Source organism: Loxodonta africana, chromosome 3 (assembly GCF_030014295.1).
Source record: "Loxodonta africana isolate mLoxAfr1 chromosome 3, mLoxAfr1.hap2, whole genome shotgun sequence".
NCBI lineage: Eukaryota > Metazoa > Chordata > Mammalia > Proboscidea > Elephantidae > Loxodonta > Loxodonta africana.
The window spans coordinates 70,383,158-70,404,133 of NC_087344.1; positions in this window are offsets into that span (position 1 = coordinate 70,383,158).

Below are 20,976 nucleotides of genomic sequence, written 5' to 3' on the forward strand. Positions count from 1 at the left end.
AATTAAATACCAGAAGAAATACCTAAGAGTTTAAAATGATCATCTCTGGGGAGGTGGGGGTGTGGGTCAAGGGACTACTTTTTCTCCTTATAAGCCTTTTGATATTACTTGATTTACTTTTAACCTATGCATTATTGCATTGCTTAAAAAAAACTTTCTGGGACACAGCAAAAGCAATGCTCAGAGGCCAATTCATACCGATAAATGCACACATACAAAAAGAAGAAAGAGCCAAAATCAGAGAACTGTCCCTACAACTTGAACAAATAGAAAGCGAGCAACAAAAGAATCCATCAGGCACCAGAAGAAAACAAATAATAAAAATTAGAGCTGAACTAAATGAATTAGAGAACAGAAAAACAATTGAAAGAATTAACAAAGCCAAAAGCTGGTTCTTTGAAAAAATTAACAAAATTGATCAACCATTGGCTAGACTGACTAAAGAAATACAGGAAAGGAAACAAATAACCCGAATAAGAAACGAGAAGGGCCACATCACAAAGGACCAACTGAAATTAAAAGAATCATACCAGATTATTACGAAAAATTGTACTCTAACAAATTTGCAAACCTAGAAGAAATGGATGAATTCCTGGAAAAACACTACCTACCTAAACTAACACATTCAGAAGTAGAACAACTAAATAGACCCATAACAAAAAAAGAGATTGAAACGGTAATCAAAAAACTCCCAACAAAAAAAAGCCCTGGCCCGGACGGCTTCACTGCAGAGTTCTACCAAACTTTCAGAGAAGAGTTAACACCACTACTACTAAAAGTATTTCAAAGCATAGAAAACGACGGAATACTACCCAACTCATTCTATGAAGCCACCATCTCCCTGATACCAAAACCAGGTAAAGACATTACAAAAAAAGAAAATTACAGACCTATATCCCTCATGAACATAGATGCAAAAATCCTCAACAAAATTCTAGCCAATAGAATTCAACAACATATCAAAAAAATAATTCACCACGATCAAGTGGGATGTATAGTTTTTTTTACGCAAGGCTGGTTTAATATCAGAAAAACCATTAATGTAATCCACCACATAAATAAAACAAAAGACAAAAACCACATGATCTTATCAATTGATGCAGAAAAGGCATTTGACAAAGTCCAACACACTTTTATGATAAAAACTCTCACCAAAGTAGGAATTGAAGGAAAATTCCTCAACATAATAAAGGGCATCTATGCAAAGCCAACAGCGAACATCATTCTAAATAGAGAGAACCTGAAAGCATTTCCCATGAGAATGGGAACCAGACAAGGATGCCCTTTATCACCGCTCTTATTCAACATTGTGCTAGAAGTCCTAGCCAGGGCAATTAGGCTAGACAAAGAAATAAAGGGCATCCGGATCGGCAAGGAGGAAGTAAAACTATCTCTATTCGCAGATGACATGATCTTATACACAGAAAATCCTAAGGAATCCTCCAGAAAACTACTGAAACTAATAGAAGAGTTTGGCAGAATCTCAGGTTATAAGATAAACATAGAAAAATCACTTGGATTCCTTTACATCAACAAAAAGAACATCGAAGAGGAAATCACCAAATCAATACCATTCACAGTAGCCCCCAAGAAGATAAAATACTTAGGAATAAATCTTACCAAGGATGTAAAAGACCTATACAAAGAAAACTACAAAGCTCTACTACAAGAAATTCAAAAGGACCTACTTAAGTGGAAAAACATACCTTGCTCATGGATAGGAAGACTTAACATAGTAAAAATGTCTATTGTACCAAAAGCCATCTATACATACAATGCACTTCCGATCCAAATTCCAATGACATTTTTTAAGGTGATAGAGAAACAAATCACCAACTTCATATGGAAGGGGAAGAAGCCTCGGATAAGCAAAGCATTACTGAAAAAGAAGAAGAAAGTGGGAGGCCTCACCCTACCTGATTTCAGAACCTATTATACAGCCACAGTAGTCAAAACAGCCTGGTATTGGTACAACAACAGGCACATAGACCAGTGGAACAGAATTGAGAACCCAGATATAAATCCATCCACATATGAGCAGCTGATATTTGACAAAGGCCCAGTGTCAGTTAATTGGGGAAAAGATAGTCTTTTTAACAAATGGTGCTAGCATAATTGGATATCCATTTGCAAAAAAATGAAACAGGACCCATACCTCACACCATGCACAAAAACTAACTCCAAGTGGATCAAAGACCTAAACATAAAGACTAAAACGATAAAGATCATAGAAGAAAAAATAGGGACAACCTTAGGAGCCCTAATACAAGGCATAAACAGAATACAAAACATTACCAAAAATGACGAAGAGAAACCAGATAACTGGGAGCTCCTAAAAATCAAACACCTATGCTCATCTAAAGACTTCTCCAAAAGAGTAAAAAGACCACCTACAGACTGGGAAAGAATTTTCAGCTATGACATCTCCAACCAGCGCCTGATCTTTAAAATCTACATGATTCTGTCAAAACTCAACCACAAAAAGACAAACAACCCAACCAAGAAGTGGGCAAAGGAAATGAACACACACTTCACTAAAGAAGATATCCAGGCAGCTAACGGACACATGAGAAAATGTTCTCGATCATTAGCCATTAGAGAAATGTAAATTAAAACTACGATGAGATTCCATCTCACTCCAACAAGGCTGGCATTAATCCAAAAAACACAAAATAAGAAATGTTGGAGAGGCTGCGGAGAGATTGGAACTCTTATACACTGCTGGTGGGGATGTAAAATGGTACAACCACTTTGGAAATCTATCTGGCGTTATCTTAAACAGTTAGAAATAGAACTACCATACAACCCAGAAATCCCACTCCTCGCAATATACCCTAGAGAAACAAGAGCCTTCACACAAACAGATATATGCACACCCATGTTTATTGCAGCTCTGTTTACAATAGCAAAAAGCTGGAAGCAACCAAGGTGTCCATCAACGGATGAATGGGTAAATAAACTGTAGTATATTCACACAATGGAATACTACGCATCGATAAAGAACAGTGACGAATCTCTGAAATATTTCATAACATGGAGGAACCTGGAAGGCATTATGCTGAGCGAAATCAGTCAGAGGCAAAAGGACAAATATTGTATAAGACCACTATTATAAGATCTTGAGAAATAGTATAAACTGAGAAGAACACATACTTTTGTGGTTACAAGGTGGGGAGGGAGGCAGGGAGGGAGGGAGAGGGTTTTTTACTGATTAATTAGTCGATAAGAACTGCTTTAGGTGAAGGGAAGGACAACACTCAATACATGGAAGGTCAGCCCAATTGGACTGGACCAAAAGCAAAGAAGTTTCCGGGATAAAATGAATGCTTCAAAGATCAGCGGAGCAAGGGCGGGGGTTTGGGGACCATGGTTTAAGGGGACTTCTAAGTCAATTGGCAAAATAATTCTGTTATGAAAACATTCTGCATTCCACTTTGAAATGTGGTATCTGGGGTCTTAAATGCTAACAAGTGGCCCTCTAAGATGCATCAATTGGTCTCAACCCACCTGGAGCTAAGGAGAATGAAGAACACCAAGGTCACAGGACAACTAAGAACCCAAGAGACAGAAAGGGCCACATGAACCAGAGACCTACATTATCCTGAGACCAGAAGAACTAGTTGGTGCCCGGCCACAATCGATGACTGCCCTCACAGGGAGCACAATAGAGAACCCCTGAGGGAGCAGGAGATCAGTGGGATGCAGACCCCAAATTCTCATAAAAATACCATACTTAATGGTCTGACTATGACTAGCGGAATCCCGGCGGGCATGGTCCCCAAACCTTCTGTTGGCACAGGACAGGAACCATTCCCGAAGACAACTCATCAGACATGAAAGGGACTGGACAGTGGGTAGGAGAGAGATGCTGAAGAAGAGTGAGCTAATTATATCAGGTGGTCACTTGAAACTGTGTTGGCACCTCCTGTCTGGAGGGGGGATGGGAGGATAGAGAGAGTTGGAAGCTGGCAAAATTGTCACGAAAGGAGAGACTGGAAGGGCTGACTCATTAGGGGGAGAGCAAGTGGGAGTACGGAGTAAGATGTATATAAACTTATATGTGACAGACTGACTTGATTTGTAAACGTTCACTTGAAGCTCAATAAAAGTTAATTAAAAAAAAACTTTTTGGAACTTAAGGCAAAAGACTAGTTATTCTTTTAAGCTGTTGAATGAATGAATGAATGGACAGATGGATGAATGAGATCAAAGGCCATGAGTCAGAAAATCTGGGTTCTGTTTTGTTCCCTGACTAGTCAGCTGAGTGGACTTGATAAAGTTAAATTTTCCCAAGCCCTGTGATCTTGGAAATCTCCCCACCCTTTTGTGTTCTGGAAAACAGTTGGCCAAGACGACGTTGACATTCCCCTCAGTTTGACTAAACTTTACGCAAGTTTCTTCCCGACTCTAGGCCCCTGATCCCCCTCTTACCCTGGGCCTTACAGAATGCAATTGGAATATGTTCAATCTACCCTTAATTTTTTTTTTTACCCTTAACAGTAAGCTCAGTAGATTACTCCATGTAATAGACCCACTCTATTGCTTAACCTGCTCCTAAAGACCCTCACTACTTCAGTGCTTTTCCACTATCTCACATCATCCTTTAAAACCCTTCCTGACCTCTGCTTCAGCACAGTAAGAACTTAGACTTTGTTCTAGACTCTCTCTCCCATGCAATGCCCCCCTCCCTCCCGTTACAATGGCCGTTTGTCTGTTTTCCCTTAATCCTTCCCCTCTTCTCAACCAGTGGCTCTCAGGTTGGTTCCAGCTCATGGCTGACTCCCTGTGTGTCAGAGTAGAACTGTGATCCAAGGGTTTTCAATGACTGATTTTTTTGGAAGTAGGTTGCCAGCCCTTTTTCCCCAGGCACCTCTGGGTGGACTGAAACCACAAACCTCTCAGTTAGCAGCTGAGCACATTAACCGTTTACACCACCCGGGGACTCTTCCCCTCTTCTCACTATAATCCTTTTTTAATAAAGTCATCCTTGTCTGTTTTTACATTGTCTGGTGCAATTTTTTTCTTTGACAAACATCAGCAGTGCACTAGATCTCTCTACGGTTCAGCCCAAGGCAGAAGTACTCACTCCACTCTAAGCTTCCTTCAGTGTCTCAGGGACCTGAAGGTCTGACAGAGTCAGACGGCCTGAATTCCAAACCCAGGCCCTTCTGTATGTCACCTTGAGCAATTCACCTAGTCTCCCTCTCCCCCAGCCTCTGTTTTTATAAAATGGGGTTAATAATAACACCTTCAAAGAGGGCATCAAAGGGGGTCACATGTGCAGAAGTACCCATCACTGGGCTTGGCACATTTTAAATATGCTTAGTAGATACCAAAGACACTGGTGGTTCAGTGGTAGAATTCTCACCTTCCTTGCCAGGACCTAGGTTTGATTCTCACCAATGCACCTCAAGTGCAGCCACCACCCCTATGCAATGATGCTGAACAGGTTTCAGAGTAGCTTCTAGACAAAGACAGACTAGGAAGAAAGGCCTGGCAATCTACTTCTGAAAATCAGCTGATGAAAACTCTATGGTTCACAATGGTCCTACTGTAACCTATCATGAGGACGGTGCAGAACCAGGCAGTGTTTCATTCCATTGTGCTTGGGGTCGCAGTGAATCAGGGGTTGACTCAATGGCAGGTAACAATAACAATAAATATCAATGACTTGAACCACCAGGGCTGGAGCAGACAAATTGAAATGGAGGAAAATCAGGTCAAAACAGGCAAGACAGGTCAGGGTTAGGTTTCAGAAAGCTGAGGTGCCACCCTGCCCAGAGGCAGGGGAGAGGCTTGATGCATGCTGTCCCCTTGGGCTACATGTACATAAGTCCATCTCAGCTGCCCTAAGGGCTCCAGGACTGCCTGAACCTGGAGGAAATCTCCCCCAATCTCCTTCATTTTCATAATCAGCATTTGCTTAACAGGGGCAGAAAGATTTTTCTTCCCAAAGTTCAGTCTGTGATTTCTGCGCCCCCAGTGGCCTCTGGAACCCTTTTCTGCTCAGGCGAGAGTGCTCTTTTCAAGCTGTCAGCAGGGAAAGATGACAAGACTTTAATGAAGTCAAGTCATCATTTTTTCATGGCGCACAAGGCTGCAGGCCGGTGTCTCAGCTGGGAAGAGAAGGCAATGGTTTTTTTCCTCTCCATCTCCTCCCTGACCCCCTACATCCTGCCCCCAACCCTCAAGAGCTTCTTCACATAAACAAGTCCCGTGCATCTGGGCTCCCTGAGACCACTGAATGGGCCGCCAAAGAGGGCACCGAGGTTTGACGCAATTAATCACCCAGACTCAGCACTTGCGGATTCTTAGCTCAGCTGGGAGCCCCCCTCCTCCCTGTTCCCAAGAGAATGAATCTGTCGATTTTCTCCCCGTGATTCAACCAGCAGCTAATATTAACACGGTTTAAATCATCGAGACTCCCAGAAGTCAGGTTTTTGCTGGTTCGCCTACAAATGAGCCACCAAATTTAGCCAGAAATGCTTTCTACTTAAATAAAGACTAGGCATACATTTGGAAAAATACATTTCAAGGTCTAGTTAACATCTGTTTTCCTGAACTCCTCCCACAGTCCTGTATAATTCAAAAGCCCTAATAAAAGGAGATACTCATCTGCTTATAGGAATTCATATCCCTGAAAGGGGAGAAAAGGCTCCTTTCATATTGGGGATTGCTCTGGATGCAGCTGTGAACATATTTGAAAAATCTGCCACTTGTATATCATGGGGAGGGCAAAGCACAAGGCAAAGGATTAGGATAGGATGTGACCTCCCTAGAGGAACTCCGTGATATCCTAGCTGGTGGTCAAGGCGAAAGGTTCTCAAACTCCACCCTGTATCAGAATCCCCTGGAGGGCTAATTCAAACACAGATTGGATATCCTGCCCCAGAGTTTCTGATTCAGTAGGTCTGCGTACATTCGGCTGCTATCCTTAAGGTTGGAATTTGACTTTACCCAGAGATGCCTTTGAAGAAAGGCTTGAGAATCTACTTTCAAAAAATCAGCCATGGAAAACCCAATGGAAACATTTCTTCTCTGACACACACGAAATGCTATGAGTCTGAGTTTACTTGACTACAACCGGTTATTAGTGAGGTCTGGGATGGGACTTCAGAACTTATATTTGTAATAAATTTCTACCTGTCCACCTGTGGTGGCTTTTGTGTTGCTGTGATGCTGGAAGTTATGCCACTGGTATTTCAAATACCAGCAGGCTCATTCGTGGTGGACAGGTTTCAGCAGAGCTTCCAGGCTAAGACACACTAGGAAGATGGACCTGGCGGTCTACTTCTGAAAAAATTGACCAGTGAAAACTTATGAATAACAGCAGAACATTGTCTGATATAGTGCCAGAAGATGAGCCCCTCAGGTTGGAAGGCACTCAAAATACGACTGGGGAAGGGGCTGTACCCCTCAAAGTGAGTTGATCTTGATGACATGGATGGGGTCAAGCTTTTGACACTTTCATTTGCTGATGTGGCACATCTCAAGATGAAAAGAAATAGCTGCCAACATCCATTAATAATAGGAATGTGGAATGTACAAAGTATGAATCAAGGAAAACTGGAAGTCCTGAAAAATGAAATGGAACACATAAATGTTGATATCCTAGGCATTAGTGAGCTGAAGTGGACTGGTATTGGCCATTTTGAATCGACAACCATGTGGTCTACTACACTTGGGAAGGCAAATTGAAGAGGAATGGCATTTCGTTCATTGTTAAAAAGAACATTTCAAGATCTATCCTGAAGTACAATGCTGTTAGTTATAGGAAAATATCCATATGCCTACAAGGAAGACCAGTTAATACAACTATTACTCAAATTTACATACCAACCACTAATGACAAAGATGAGGAAATTGAAGATTTTTACTAACTTTTGCAGTCTGAAATTGATCAAACATGCAATCAAGATACATTGATAATTACTGATTATCGGAATGTGAAAATTGGAAACAAGCCTCAGTAGTTGAAAAATATGGCCTTGGTAATAGAAACAATGCCAGAGATCACATGACAGAATTTTGCAAGATCAACAACTTATTCATCGCAAATATTTTTTTTTCAACAACATAAATGGCATCTATACACATGGACTGCATCAGATAGACAACACAGGAATCAAATCGACTACATCCATGGAAAGAGATGGTGGAAAAGCTCAATATCATCAGCCAGAACAAGGCCAGGGACTGACTGAGAAACAGACCATCAATGCTCGTATGCAATTCAAGTTGCAGCTGAAGAAAATTTAAACAAGCCCAAGAGAGCCAAAGTATGATCTTAAGTATATACCACCTGAATTTAGAGACCATCTCAAGAATAGACTTGACTCATTGAACACCAATGACCAAAGACCAGACAAGTTTTGGGATGACATCAAGGACAACATACATGAAGAAAGCAAAAGGTCATTAAAAAGACAGGAAAGAAAGAAAAGACCAAAATGGATGTCAGAAGAGACTCTGAAACTTGCTCTTGAACACAGAGTAGTTAAATACTGAATATACCATGGATTTCCTTGTAAGAGACGCAGAAATGATGAAGTAAAAGGGCTGAATGGAAGATTTCAAAGAGTGGCTCTAGAAGACAAAATAAACTGTTATAATAAAATGTGCAAAGACCTGGGATTAGAAAACCAAAAGGGAAGAATACACTAGCCATTTCTCAAGCTGAAAGAATTGAAGAAAAAATTCAATACTCGAGTTGCAATATTGAAGGATTTCATGGGAAAAATATTAAAAGACACTGGACGCATCAAAAGAAAATGGAAGGAATGCACAGAGTCACTCTACGGAAAAGAATTGGTCAACATCCAACCATTTCAGGAGAAAGCATATGACCAAGAACCAATGGTACTGAAGGAAGAAGCCCAAACTGCACTGAAGACATTGGCAAAAAACAAGGCTCCAGGAATTGGTGGAATACCAATAGAGATGTTTCAACAAACAGATGCAGCACTGGAGATGCTCACTCGTCTATGCCAAGAAATTTGGAAGACAGATACTTGGCCAACTGACTGGAAGAGATCTGTATTTGTGCCCATTCCAAAGAAAGGTGATCCAACAGAATGTGGAAGTTACCTAACAATATCATTAATAACACACACAAGTAATATTTTGCTAAAGACCTTTCAAAAGCAGCTATAGCAGTACAGCCACAGGGAACTGCCAGAAATTCAAACCATATTCAGGAGAGGACGTGGAATCAGGGATATCATTGCTGATGTCCGATGGATCTTGGCTGAAAGTAGAGATTACTAGAAAGATGTTTACCTGTGTTTTACTGCCTATGTAAAGGCATTTGACTGTATGGATCATAATAAATTATGGAATGAAAATTCCAGAACATTTAATTGTGCTCCTGAGGAACCTATACACAGACCAAGAGGCAGTTGTTTGAACATAGCAAGGGGATACTTGCATGGTTTAAAATCAGGAAAGGTGTGTGTCAGGGTTGTATGCTTTTACCATACTTATTCAATCTGTATGCTGAGCAAATAATGTGAGAAGCTAGACTATATGAAGAAGAATGAAGCATCAGGGTTGGAGCAAGACTCGTTAATAACTTTCGATATGCAGATGATGCAATCTTGCTTGCTAAAAATGAAGAAGACTTGAAGCACTTACTGACGAAGATCAAAGACCACAGCCTTCCGTATGGATTGTACCTCAACATAAAGTAAACAAAAATCCTCACGACTGGACCAATAAGCAACATCATGATAAATGGAGAAAAGATTGAGGTTGTCAAGGATTTCATTTTACTTGGATCCATAATCAATACCCACGGAAGCAGCAGTCAAGAAATCAAACAATGCGTTGCATTGGGCAAATCTGCTCCAAAAAATCTTTTTAAAGTGTTAAAAAGCAAAGATATCACTTTGAGGACTAAAGTGTGCCTGACCCAAACCATAGTATCCTTAATCGCCTCAAATGTATGTGAAAGCTGGACAATGAATAAGGGGAAACCGAAGACGAACCGATGCCTTTGAATTATGGTGTTGGTGAAAAATTCTGACTTTTCTGTAAGAAACGCAGTCAGAATGCTCCTTAGAAGCAAGGATGGTGAGGCTTCATCTCACATACTTGGCACATGTTATCAAGAGGGACCAGTTCCTAGAGAAGGACATCATACTCAGTAAAGTACGGGGTCAGCAAAAAAGAGGAAGACCCTCAACAAGATGGTTTGATGCAGTGGCTGCAACAAAGGCTCAAACATAACAGACTGTGAAGATGGTGCAGGACCGGGAAGTGTTTCATTCTGTTGAACATCAGGTAGCTATGAATCTGAACTGACTTGTTGGCACCTAACAACAACAAATTCCTAAGTGGTGTTGATGCTGCTGGTGTGGGGACAGCACACTGAAAACCACTGGTCTAAACCTTCCTGAATGGTCACATATGGGAATCCTATCTGGGGAGGACTCTGCTGCCAGCCCCTGCCCCTCCCAACCCTTCCTTTTGCCCCCCTCAACTGCAGCAGTCTCCTCTGAGCTCGTGTATAGCAGCACTGGGAACCCACAAGGAGCCTCAGCCCCAGGCCCTCACTTACAGGCTGAGTTTGCTGCTCTCACTTGGCTCTGGTTGAAGGAGTGTGGTGGCCTGGGATAAGCCCTGGGCTTCTGCACACCCAGTGAGTCACAGCTTTCTCAGTCCCTGCAGAGTGGTTCAGTCCCAGTAGCTGGGCTTTGCCTTGGTTTCCTGGCACACCACTTCATTTCACACTTAACTGAAACCCTAACACCCCAGCCAGCCCCGGCCAGCTACATCCCTTCACTAACGTCTTAGACCTGGAGTCCTTTTCTTTGCGTCCACTCAGGGTTGGGCAACAACCTCTCTGGATAAGAAGCACTGTGCCTGCAAAACTTGAAGGATGGCAATCACGCTCCCCCAGCCCTCCCCAAAGTTGGCTTTCCCCAGGGAATAACACCTTTTACACTTGCTTGATTATAACCAAGATGCCCAGTGAAATTTTGTTGACTGTCACACTTTTGAAGGGCAACGAATTCCAGATCAGCACCTCTATCCCCCACCTTGTGCTGCCTGGCACCCCAACTATTTCTACTGCCCCATGGCTGAGCTCCCAGCATGCCTACCTAAGAACCCTACCCACATCCCATCATCTTGATTATGACATATGTAAACTGCTCTCTGAAGACCCTGGGCAGTGCCAAATGGTTAACGCACTCGTCTGCTAACCAAAAGTTTAGAGGTTTGAGTCCACATAAAGGTGCCTGTAAAAATGGCATGACAGAGGTGTCTGACCCCCTCTAACTTCACAAGGGAGGAAGGAGAATCAAGGTTAACAGCCCAAGGCTGATTGCTTCGAGGTATCCTCCAATCTTTATCAGTTCTCACACCAACCATTCCTCCCGTGGCACACTCTCCTTCTTTGCTGAGTTTGATAATTTTTTACAATAGTCACATGAAACTCACAAACAATACTCACCATTATGGGGTTTATTAGGTAAGGAACAGGTTACAACTGAGATTCAGGAATGCTCAAGATACAGTTCTTAGATCAGGACAGCCTCTTCTCGACTGTGTCCACAGGAACGCCTCTCTCTGGCCTCTCAGTCTCTGCCCTGCTTGGGCAAGTGTTATAAAGCTCTTTTAGCTCTACTGGTAAGTGCCCCCAAGGCACCCCACTCCTCCAGTAAGCCTCAGCCCAAAGGTGCTCATCTTTCTCGCTCTGTGGGCTGGGAAGCCCACTGCACCATCTCCTGCTGGTGTCTTGGTTCTGTTTTCCGCCATCACTTCTCACTGTCTCTGGTGTTACAGCTCTGTCTCTCTAGGTCTTCTGGTTCCAGGAGTTTCTTAGCACAGGGATCCCAGTTCCAAAGGACACACACCACTCCTAGATCTTCTTTCTTGGTGGTCATAAGATCATTTCCTCACACATCTGGGATGGCTCATTTTAAGCGTAGCAGGATGGCAAAGCTGACCAATCCCCCCATATACCTTATTTGCTTAATCCCTCTCAATCATTGTGTGTAAGTCACAAAGACTATGGCTAGAAGGGTCATATTAAGTAATTCATTGCACCACAGCATCTCAGAAGAAAAGCCTGGCAATCTACGCCCCCCAAAAAATCAACCACTGTAAACTCTACGGAGCACAATTCTACTCTGACACACGTAGAGTTGCCATGAGTCGGGACTGACTCAAAGCAACTGGCTTACTAACAATTGCTCTTTCTCTTTCTCTTCTGAGGGTTTCTCTCATGACAGTGACCATGCTCAGGAAACCCTCTACTAAGTAACTTCAAACTTGACTTATGAGCCCAGCCCTGCAGAAGCTGCTCAATTTCCTTGAAACCTTGGTCATGGCCAATACTGAGTTGTACTTGTAAGACATGTAGGCTTGTGGGGAAGAGCATGAGCTCTAGAAACAGACAGACCTGATTTGAATCCCTGCTCTTCCACTTGCTGGTTCTGTGACTTCGAGCAAGCCACTCAGCCCCTCCGAGCGCAGTTTCCGCATCTGTAAATAGGGCTCATAATAATACCTACTTCATAGGCTTGTGATGAGGATTAAATGAGATAAGGGATATAAGATACTTTATTACTGCACTATGGCTGCTGTAACTACCACAAACTTAGTGGCTTAAACAACTGAAATTTATTCTCTTACAGTCCTGGAGACTAGAAGTGAAAAATGAATCTTATGGGTGTTGCCAGGTTAGTTCCTTCTGGAGGCTCCTTGGCGTCTAATGGCTGCCAGAATTCCTTGGCATCCCTCGGCTTGCAGTGTGGCCATATCACTCCAGTCTCTGCTTCCATCATCACATCGCCTTCTTTTCTGTAGTCAAGTCTCCCTCAGCCACTGTCTTATAAGGACACTTTTGGTTACATTTAGGGCTCACCCAATAATCCAGAAAATCTCTCCATCTCAAGAGCCTTAATTCAATCACATCAGAAAAGGTTGCAGGAATTAGGACCTGGATATCTTTGAGGACCATTATTCAACCTAATGCAGGTGCTAAATGGGGTGCCTGGTATATAGGAGCTCCATAAATTACTGCTATTATTCTTATTATTGTTATTATTAGTACTACATTTTTTTGTCCCCCCGTTCTTCTAAAACATTAATCCTGCAATTGCCACACAGTCAACAAAGGGTTGGATTTCTATAGATCCAAAAAGCATAATTGTTTGAGGCTTGGATAGCAAACACTCAGAACTTTTAGCCATTTATACTGTCTATAAAATTCTTCCTTCCCAATATACGCTCTTGGCAGGAGGTAGGAATTCTCAGTGGGGTGCGATAAAAGGCCCTCCAGGTGAACTTTTAACTAACAACCTACCGGAGCAAGAAGATGCCCTAATGAGTCCCCTGAGCTCTTCCAGTGCATCCCTGAGCATGGCTTCCTCTGGCTACTACATCTGAGATTCCTTTCAACACGTGGCTGAGCCCTGTTCTCCTCCCAGCTGGCAAGAGCTGAGCAAGACCCCCGTGGCTCTTACCCCAGAGGACAGCTATCAATGACTAGTCACTGGCCTCACATCTGTCCACATCTGTCCGTCTTACTGGATGGAACTTTACCTGAGCCCCTCCTGGAGCCTCCACACACAGCTTGTTGTCTCCTTTGGAAAATGGACATGGATGGAAGTGAGTTCTAAGTTCCAAGTGCAATGACCAATGCAAAGAGTATACAGAGTCATAGTGTGGGTGTGCCATGCTTTGGCCAAGAAGTGGCCGATTCTGAACCAGGTTCAACCTGTTCATTCCAGAAACAAGGTCACAGAGCCACCAAGGCCAATGAAAGGAAGTTGCCAGACAGAGAGACCATGGGGTGCACAAGTCAAGGATACCAGCCCCTGGAGAAAGAGCCAAGGCAAGGAAAAAAAAAAAAAAAAAAAAACTGGGATGAAACATGGGAAGGAGAGACTTCAGTGATTTAAGTCTGGGTCTTTCTTACCCAGGGCTTCTTCTGAGGGGTCATCTCTTACCCCATAAGAGTTTCAAGACCACAGACATTTCACATTAAGTATCCCTCAAGCATTCAGAGTCTCAAAACGTCCAGTAGTGTTTCCTATGGGCATAGGAAACATATGCCCAGGAGGCTCCCTGATCCTGGAGGTGGTGACCAGTGGTCAACTGTGCTGATACAAACATTCTTGGGGTCTTTGTCTCCAAAATGAACAGCTCCTTTGAGCCCTCTGGGGTCTCTTCTAAGTGTGGGACCCCTTTTGTCCATAATGCTCCCAAAGCTAACTTGGAATTCCTAGACAATTCACTAGCTCTCAGTGTCTGAGACTTGTGGCCAGATAGGCTCCAGCTTTGGGCACCAAACTCGGGTCCAGGGACATCATCTCTGCCGAGCTCTCTGCTGTGACAGTCAGGAAACTTCAGTGGTCCTCTGCCTTGCTATCCACCCTTTGCCTTGCCCCTTAGCTCCATTCACACTTCCTAGGGTGGGTCCTCCATATCTTTTCTACTCTCCTTAAGGCTTGTCACCTCCACCCCTCCCTCTGTCTTCTCCCTGACTCTCACCTTCATCTCCCACTGATTTTCTCACCTCCAGCTTCACAGAAACATCAAGTCCCCCAGGAGGGAGCTCCCCACCTCTACAATCACTGCCTCTGCTCACATCTTTATGTCACACTCTTCTTTTTGAGAGAAAAAGGCAGTAAAGCATGGGTTAAGTGTTGGACTATTGAGTCTATCCATCAGAATTCAAGAGCAAATTCTGCCTCTTACTAGCTGTGCAACCCTAGGCAATTCACTTCATGTGCAAAATGGGGATAGCTGTAGTATCTTCTGCCTCATAGAGCTGCTAAGGGTTAAATGAGTTGGCACACGTAAAACACAATGTCTAGCACATGGGTGTGTATTGAATAATGTAAGCAATGATTATTATTTTTATATAAGAAGCACAATATATAAACAAACATAAAGTAGTGTTAGGAACATGAGCTCTGAAGTGCTGGCTGTGTCATTTTTCAGCTCTGGGACCTTGACATAGCCACTTAACCTTCCTGATCTTCAGTTCCTTCATCCAGAAAATGAAGACATAACAGTGTCTGCCTGAGGTGTTAAAGGACACAGTCCACATGAAGTTCTCAGCATGGTATCAGGGGAGTCCCTGACTGGTGCAAATAGTTAAGCACTCTGCTTCTAACTGAGAGAGTAGAGATTTGAGTCTAACCACAGGCACCTCAGAATAAAGACCTGACAATCTATTTCCAAAAAGTCAGCTATTGAAAACCCTTTAGAGCACAGTTCTACTTTGACACACGTGGGGTTGCCATGAGTTAGAGTTGACTCAATAGCAACTGGATTATTGGCTGACTTGTTAGAGTGGTGGCTTGTCTTCCCTTCCTCTCTCCCAGGCCAACCTCTAGCACATGAACCTGGATTCTACCTTCATCCTGAGGACACTCATACATTGATCATACCCCGCCCCCTGACTCATGTATGTTCAACATCTCCCTCTCCTCTGGATCCTTCTCCTCAGCTTCCAGACAGGCTCATGAATCTCCACACAAAGAAAACCCTCTTTCAATCTCTTTTTATTAAACTACTACCCTATTCTTCTGTTTTCTTTAGCGAGTGTCTAGAAAGGGTTGTCTTCCCTTGCTGCAGGCTTCATTTGCTGACAGTGGAACTGCTTCAAGCTTTTACTGTTTCCCACCAGTTGTCTGGTATGTCATAGGGACATCTCAGGACAATGAAGTCCTTGAGTGTTTGTGAGCTCTCTGTGGAGATATTTATTTTTTGTCTGATGAGTTGATTTGGGCAGTCTAGTATCCCATCCACTACCCATCTATCAATTTGTCATACATGGTGGCTTGTGTGTTGCAATGATGCTGGAAGCTATGCTACTGGTATTTCAAATGCCAGCAGGGCCACCCATGGTGGACAGGTTTCCTTCCGCAAAGCTTCCAGACTAAGACAGACAAGGAAGAAAGCCCTAACGATCTACTCCTGAAAATTAGCCAGTGAAAACCCTATGGATCACCACAGACTACTGATCAGCATGTAGTTATGTTATTAGGTGCCGTCAAGTCTGTTCTAACTCATAGCGACCCTATGCACAACAGAACGAAACACTGCCCAGTCCTGCTTCATCCTCAAATTTTGCTATGCTTGAGCCCATTGTTGGAACCACTGTGTCAATCCATCTTGTTGAGAGCCTTCCTCTTTTTCACTGACCCTCTACCAAGCATGATGTCCTTCTCCAGGGACTGATCCCTCCTGACAACATGTCCAAAGTGTGTGAGACACAGTCTCAATATCCTTGCTTCCAAGGGGCATTCTAGCTGTACTTCTCTCAAGACAGATTTGTTCGCTCTTTTGGCAATCCATGTTGTTGTTGTTAGGTGCCGTCAACTCGGTTCAGACTCATAGCAACCCTACGTACCACAGAATGACACACTGCCCAGTCCTGCGCCATCCTTAAAATCGTTGTTCTGCTTGAGTCCATTGTTGCAGCCAGTGTGTCAATCCATCTAATTGAGGGTCTTCCTCTTCTTTGCTGACCCTCTACTTTACCAAGCACGATGTCCTTCACCAGGGATTGATCCCTCCTGACAACATGTCCAAAGTAATTAAGACACAGTCTTGACTTCCTTGTTTCTAAGGAGCATTCTGGTCGTACTTCTTCCGAGAGATTTGTTCATTCTTTTGGCAGTCCATAGTATATTCAATATTCTTTGGCGACACCACAATTCAAAGGCATCAATTCTTCTTCAGTCTTCCTTATTCATTGTCCAGCTTTTGCAAGCATATGACATGATTGAAAATACCATGGATTGGGTCAGGGGCACCTTAGTCTTCAAGGTGACATCTTTGCTTTTCAACACTTTAAAGAGGTCCTTTGCAGCAGATTTGCCCAATGCAATGCATCTTTTGATTTCTTGACTGCTGCTTCCATGGGTGTTGATTGTGAATCCAAGTAAAATGAAATCCTTGACAACTTCAATCTTTTCTCCATTTATCATGATATGGCTTATTGGTTCAGTTGTGAGGATTTTTGTTTTCTTAATGTTGAGGTGCAATCCATGCTGAAGGCTGTAGTCTTTAATCTTCATCAGTAAGTGCTTCAAGTCCTCTTCACTTTCAGTAAGGAACGTTGTGTCATCTGCATAATGCAGGTTGTTGATGAGTCTACCTCCAATCCTGATGCCCTGTTCTTCTTCATATAGTCCAGCTTCTTGGATTATTTGCTCAGCATACAGATTGAATAGGTATGGTGAAAGGATGCAACTCTGACACACATTTTCCTGATTTTAAATCAGGATCAAGTATCCGCTTGTTCTATCCAAACAACTGCCTCTTGACCTATATACATGTTCCTTTTGAGCAAAATTAAGTGTTCTGGAATTCCCATTCTTTGCAATCTTATCCATGATTTGTTATGATCCACACAGTCAAATGCCTTTGAATAGTCGATAAAACACAGGTAAACATCTTTCTCGTGTTCTCTGCTTTCAGCCAGGATCCATCTGACAACAGCAATGATATCCCTGGTTCCATGTCCTGTTCTGAATACAGGCTGAATTTCTGGCAGTTCCCTGTCCATATACTGCTGCAGCCACCTTTGAATGATCTGCAACAAAATTTTGCTTGCGTGTGATTTTTTGTGATATTAATGATATTGTTCCATAATTTCCACGTTCGGTTGGATCACCTTTCTTGGGAATAGGCATAAATAGGGATCTCTTCCAGTCAGTTGGCCAGGTACCTGTCTTCCAAATTTCTTGGCGTAGATAAGTGAGCACTGCCTGCGCTGCTTCCATTTGTTGAAACATCTCAATTGATATTCCACCAATTTCTGAAGCCTTGCTTTTCGCCAATGCCTTCAGTGCAGCTTGGACTTCTTCCTTCAGTACCATCGGTTCCTGATCATATGCTACCTCTTGAAATGTTTGAAAATTGACTAATTCTTTTTGGTATGATGACTGTGTGTACTCCCCCCATCTTCTTTTGATGCTTCCTGCATCCTTTAATATTTTCCACCATAGAATCCTTCACTATTGCAACTCGAGGCTTAAATTTTTTCTTCAGTTCTTTCAGCTTGAGAAATGCTGAGTGTGTCCTTCCCTTTTGGCTTTCTATTGCCAGCTCTTTGCATATGTTATTATAATACTTTACTTTGTCTTCTTGAGCCCCCCTTTGAAATCTTCTGTTCAGCTCTTTTCCTTCATCATTTCTTCCTTTTGCTTTAGCTGCTCGACATTCTGGACCAAGTTTCAGAATCTCCTCTGACACCCATTTTGGTCTTTTCTTTCTTTCCTGTCTTTTCAATGACTCTTGCTTTCTTCGTGTACGATGCCCTTGCTGTCATTCCACAACTCATCTGTTCTTCTGTCATTAGTGTTCAATGCGTCAAATCTATTCTTGAGATGGTCTCTAAATTCGGGTGGGATATACTCAAGGTCTTATTTTGGCTCCTGTGTACTTGCTCTGATTTTCTTCAGTTTCAACTCGAACTTGCATATGAGCAATGGATGGTCTGTTCCACAGCCGGCTCCTGGCCTTGTTCCGTCTGATGATATTGAGCTTTTCTGTTGTCTCTTTCCACAGATGTAGTCAATTTGATTTCTGGTGTGTTCCATCTGGTGAGGTCCATGTGTATAGTCGCCATTTATGTTGGTAAAGAAAGTATTTGCAATGAAGAAGTTGTTGGTCTTGCAAAATTCTATCATGCAATCTCTGGGATTTTTTCTACCACCAAGGCCATATTTTCCAACTATCAATCCTTCTTTATTTCTAACTTTCACATTCCAGTTATCAGTAATTATCAGTGCATCCTGACTGCATGTTTGATCAATTTCAGACTGCAGAAGTTGATAAAAATCTTCTATTTCTTCATCTTTGGCCTTAGTGGTTGATGCGTAAATTTGAATAATAGTCATATTAACTGGTCTTCCTTGTAGGCATATGGATATTACCCTATTACTGACAGCATTGTACTTCAGGATAGATCTTGAAATGTTCTGTTTGACAATGGATGCAACACCATTCCTCTTCGAGTTGTCATTCCTGACATAGTAGACTATATGATTGTCCTACTCAAAATGGCCAATACCAGTCCGTTTCAGCTCACCAATGCCTAGGATATCAATGTTTATGCATTCTATTTCATTTTTGGCAGTTTCCAATTTTTCCAGATTCATACTTTGTATATTCTAGGTTACAATTATTAATGGATGTTTGTAGCTGTTTCTTCTCATTTTGAATCATGCCACATCAGCAAATGAAGGTCCCAAAAGCTTTACTCCATCTATGTCATTAAGGTCAACTCTACTTTGAGGAGGCAGCTCTTCCTCGTCACCTTTTGAGTGCCTTCCAACCTGAGGGGCTCATCTTCCAGCACTATATCAGACAGTTTTCTGCTGCTATTGGTAAGGTTTTCACTGGCTAATGCTTTTTAGAAGTACTTCTTCCTAGTCTGTCTTAGTTTGGAAGCTCAGCTGAAACCTCTCCTCCATGGGTGACCCTGCTGGTATCTGAATACTGGTGGCATAGCTTCCAGCATCACAGCAACACACAAGCCCCTACAGTACAATAAACTGAAAGACACGTGAGGGTGGCAATCCATGGTGTATTTAATATTCTTCTTGAAACCACAATTCAAAGGTGTCAGTTCTTCTTCAGTCTTCCTTATTCATTGTCCAGCTTCACATGCGTGTGATGTGACTGGAAACACCATGGCCTGGGTCAGGTGCACCTTACTCCTCAAGGTGACATCTTTGCTTTTTAATGCATTAGGGAGATCTTTTGCAGCTGATTTACCCAGTGCAATGCTTCTTTTGATTTCTTGACTGCTGCTTCCATGGGTGTTGATTGTGGATCTAAGTAAAATGAATTCCTTGACAACTTCAATCTCTTCTCCATTTATCATGATGTTGTTTATTGGTCCAGTTGTGAGGATTTTTGTTTTCTTTATGTTCAGGTGTAATCCATACTGAAGGCTGTAGTCTTTGATCTTCAACAGTAAGCATTTAAGTCATCTTCACTTTCGGCATAACGCAGGTTGTTGATGAGTCTTCCACCAATCCTGATGCCTCATCCTTCTTCATATAGTCCAGCTTCTTGGATTATTTGCTCAGCATGCAGATTGAATTGGTATGGTGAAAGGATACAACCCTGATGCACACCTTTCATGACTTTAAACCACTCAGTATCCCCTTTTCTGTTAGAATGACTGCCTCTTGATCCAAGTACATATTCCTCATAAGCATAATTAAATGTTCCAGAATTCCCAATTTTCACAATGTTATCCATAATTTGTTATGATCCACACAGTCAAATGCCTTAGCATAGTCAATAAAGCACAAGTAAGCATCTTTCTGGTATCCTCTGCTTTCAGCCAGGATCCACCTGACATCAGTAATGATATTCCTGGTTCCACATCCTCTTCTAAATCCAACTTGAATTTCTGGCAGTTCCCTGTTGATATACTGCTGTAGCCACTTTTGAATGATCTTCAGCAAAATTTTGCTTGTGTGTGATATTAATGATATTGTTTGACAATTTCCACATTTGGTTGAACCACCTTGCTTGAGAATAGACATAAATATGAATCTCTTCCAGTCATTTGACTAGGCAGCTGTCCTCCAAATTCCTTAGCATAGATGAGTGAGCACTTCGGTGCTGCATCCTTTTGTTGAAACATCTCAATTGGTATTCCATCAATTCCCGGAACCTTTTTTTTTTACCAATGCCTTTAGTGCGGCTTGGTCTTCTTCCTTCAGTATCGTCGGTTCCTGATCATATGTTACCTCTTGAAATGATTGAATGTTGACCAGTGCTGGACAATGAGTCCCCTAGGTTGGTGGTGAACATATTATTGTCGGTTCCTGATCATATGTTACCTCTTGAAATGATTGAATGTTGACCAGTGCTGGACAATGAGCCCCCTAGGTTCGTGGAAGACACTCAAAATATGCTGTGGTTGCAACAATTAACTTGAGCATTGTCGTGGCCCACTGAGCAACAAATGTGAAGATAGCATAGCAC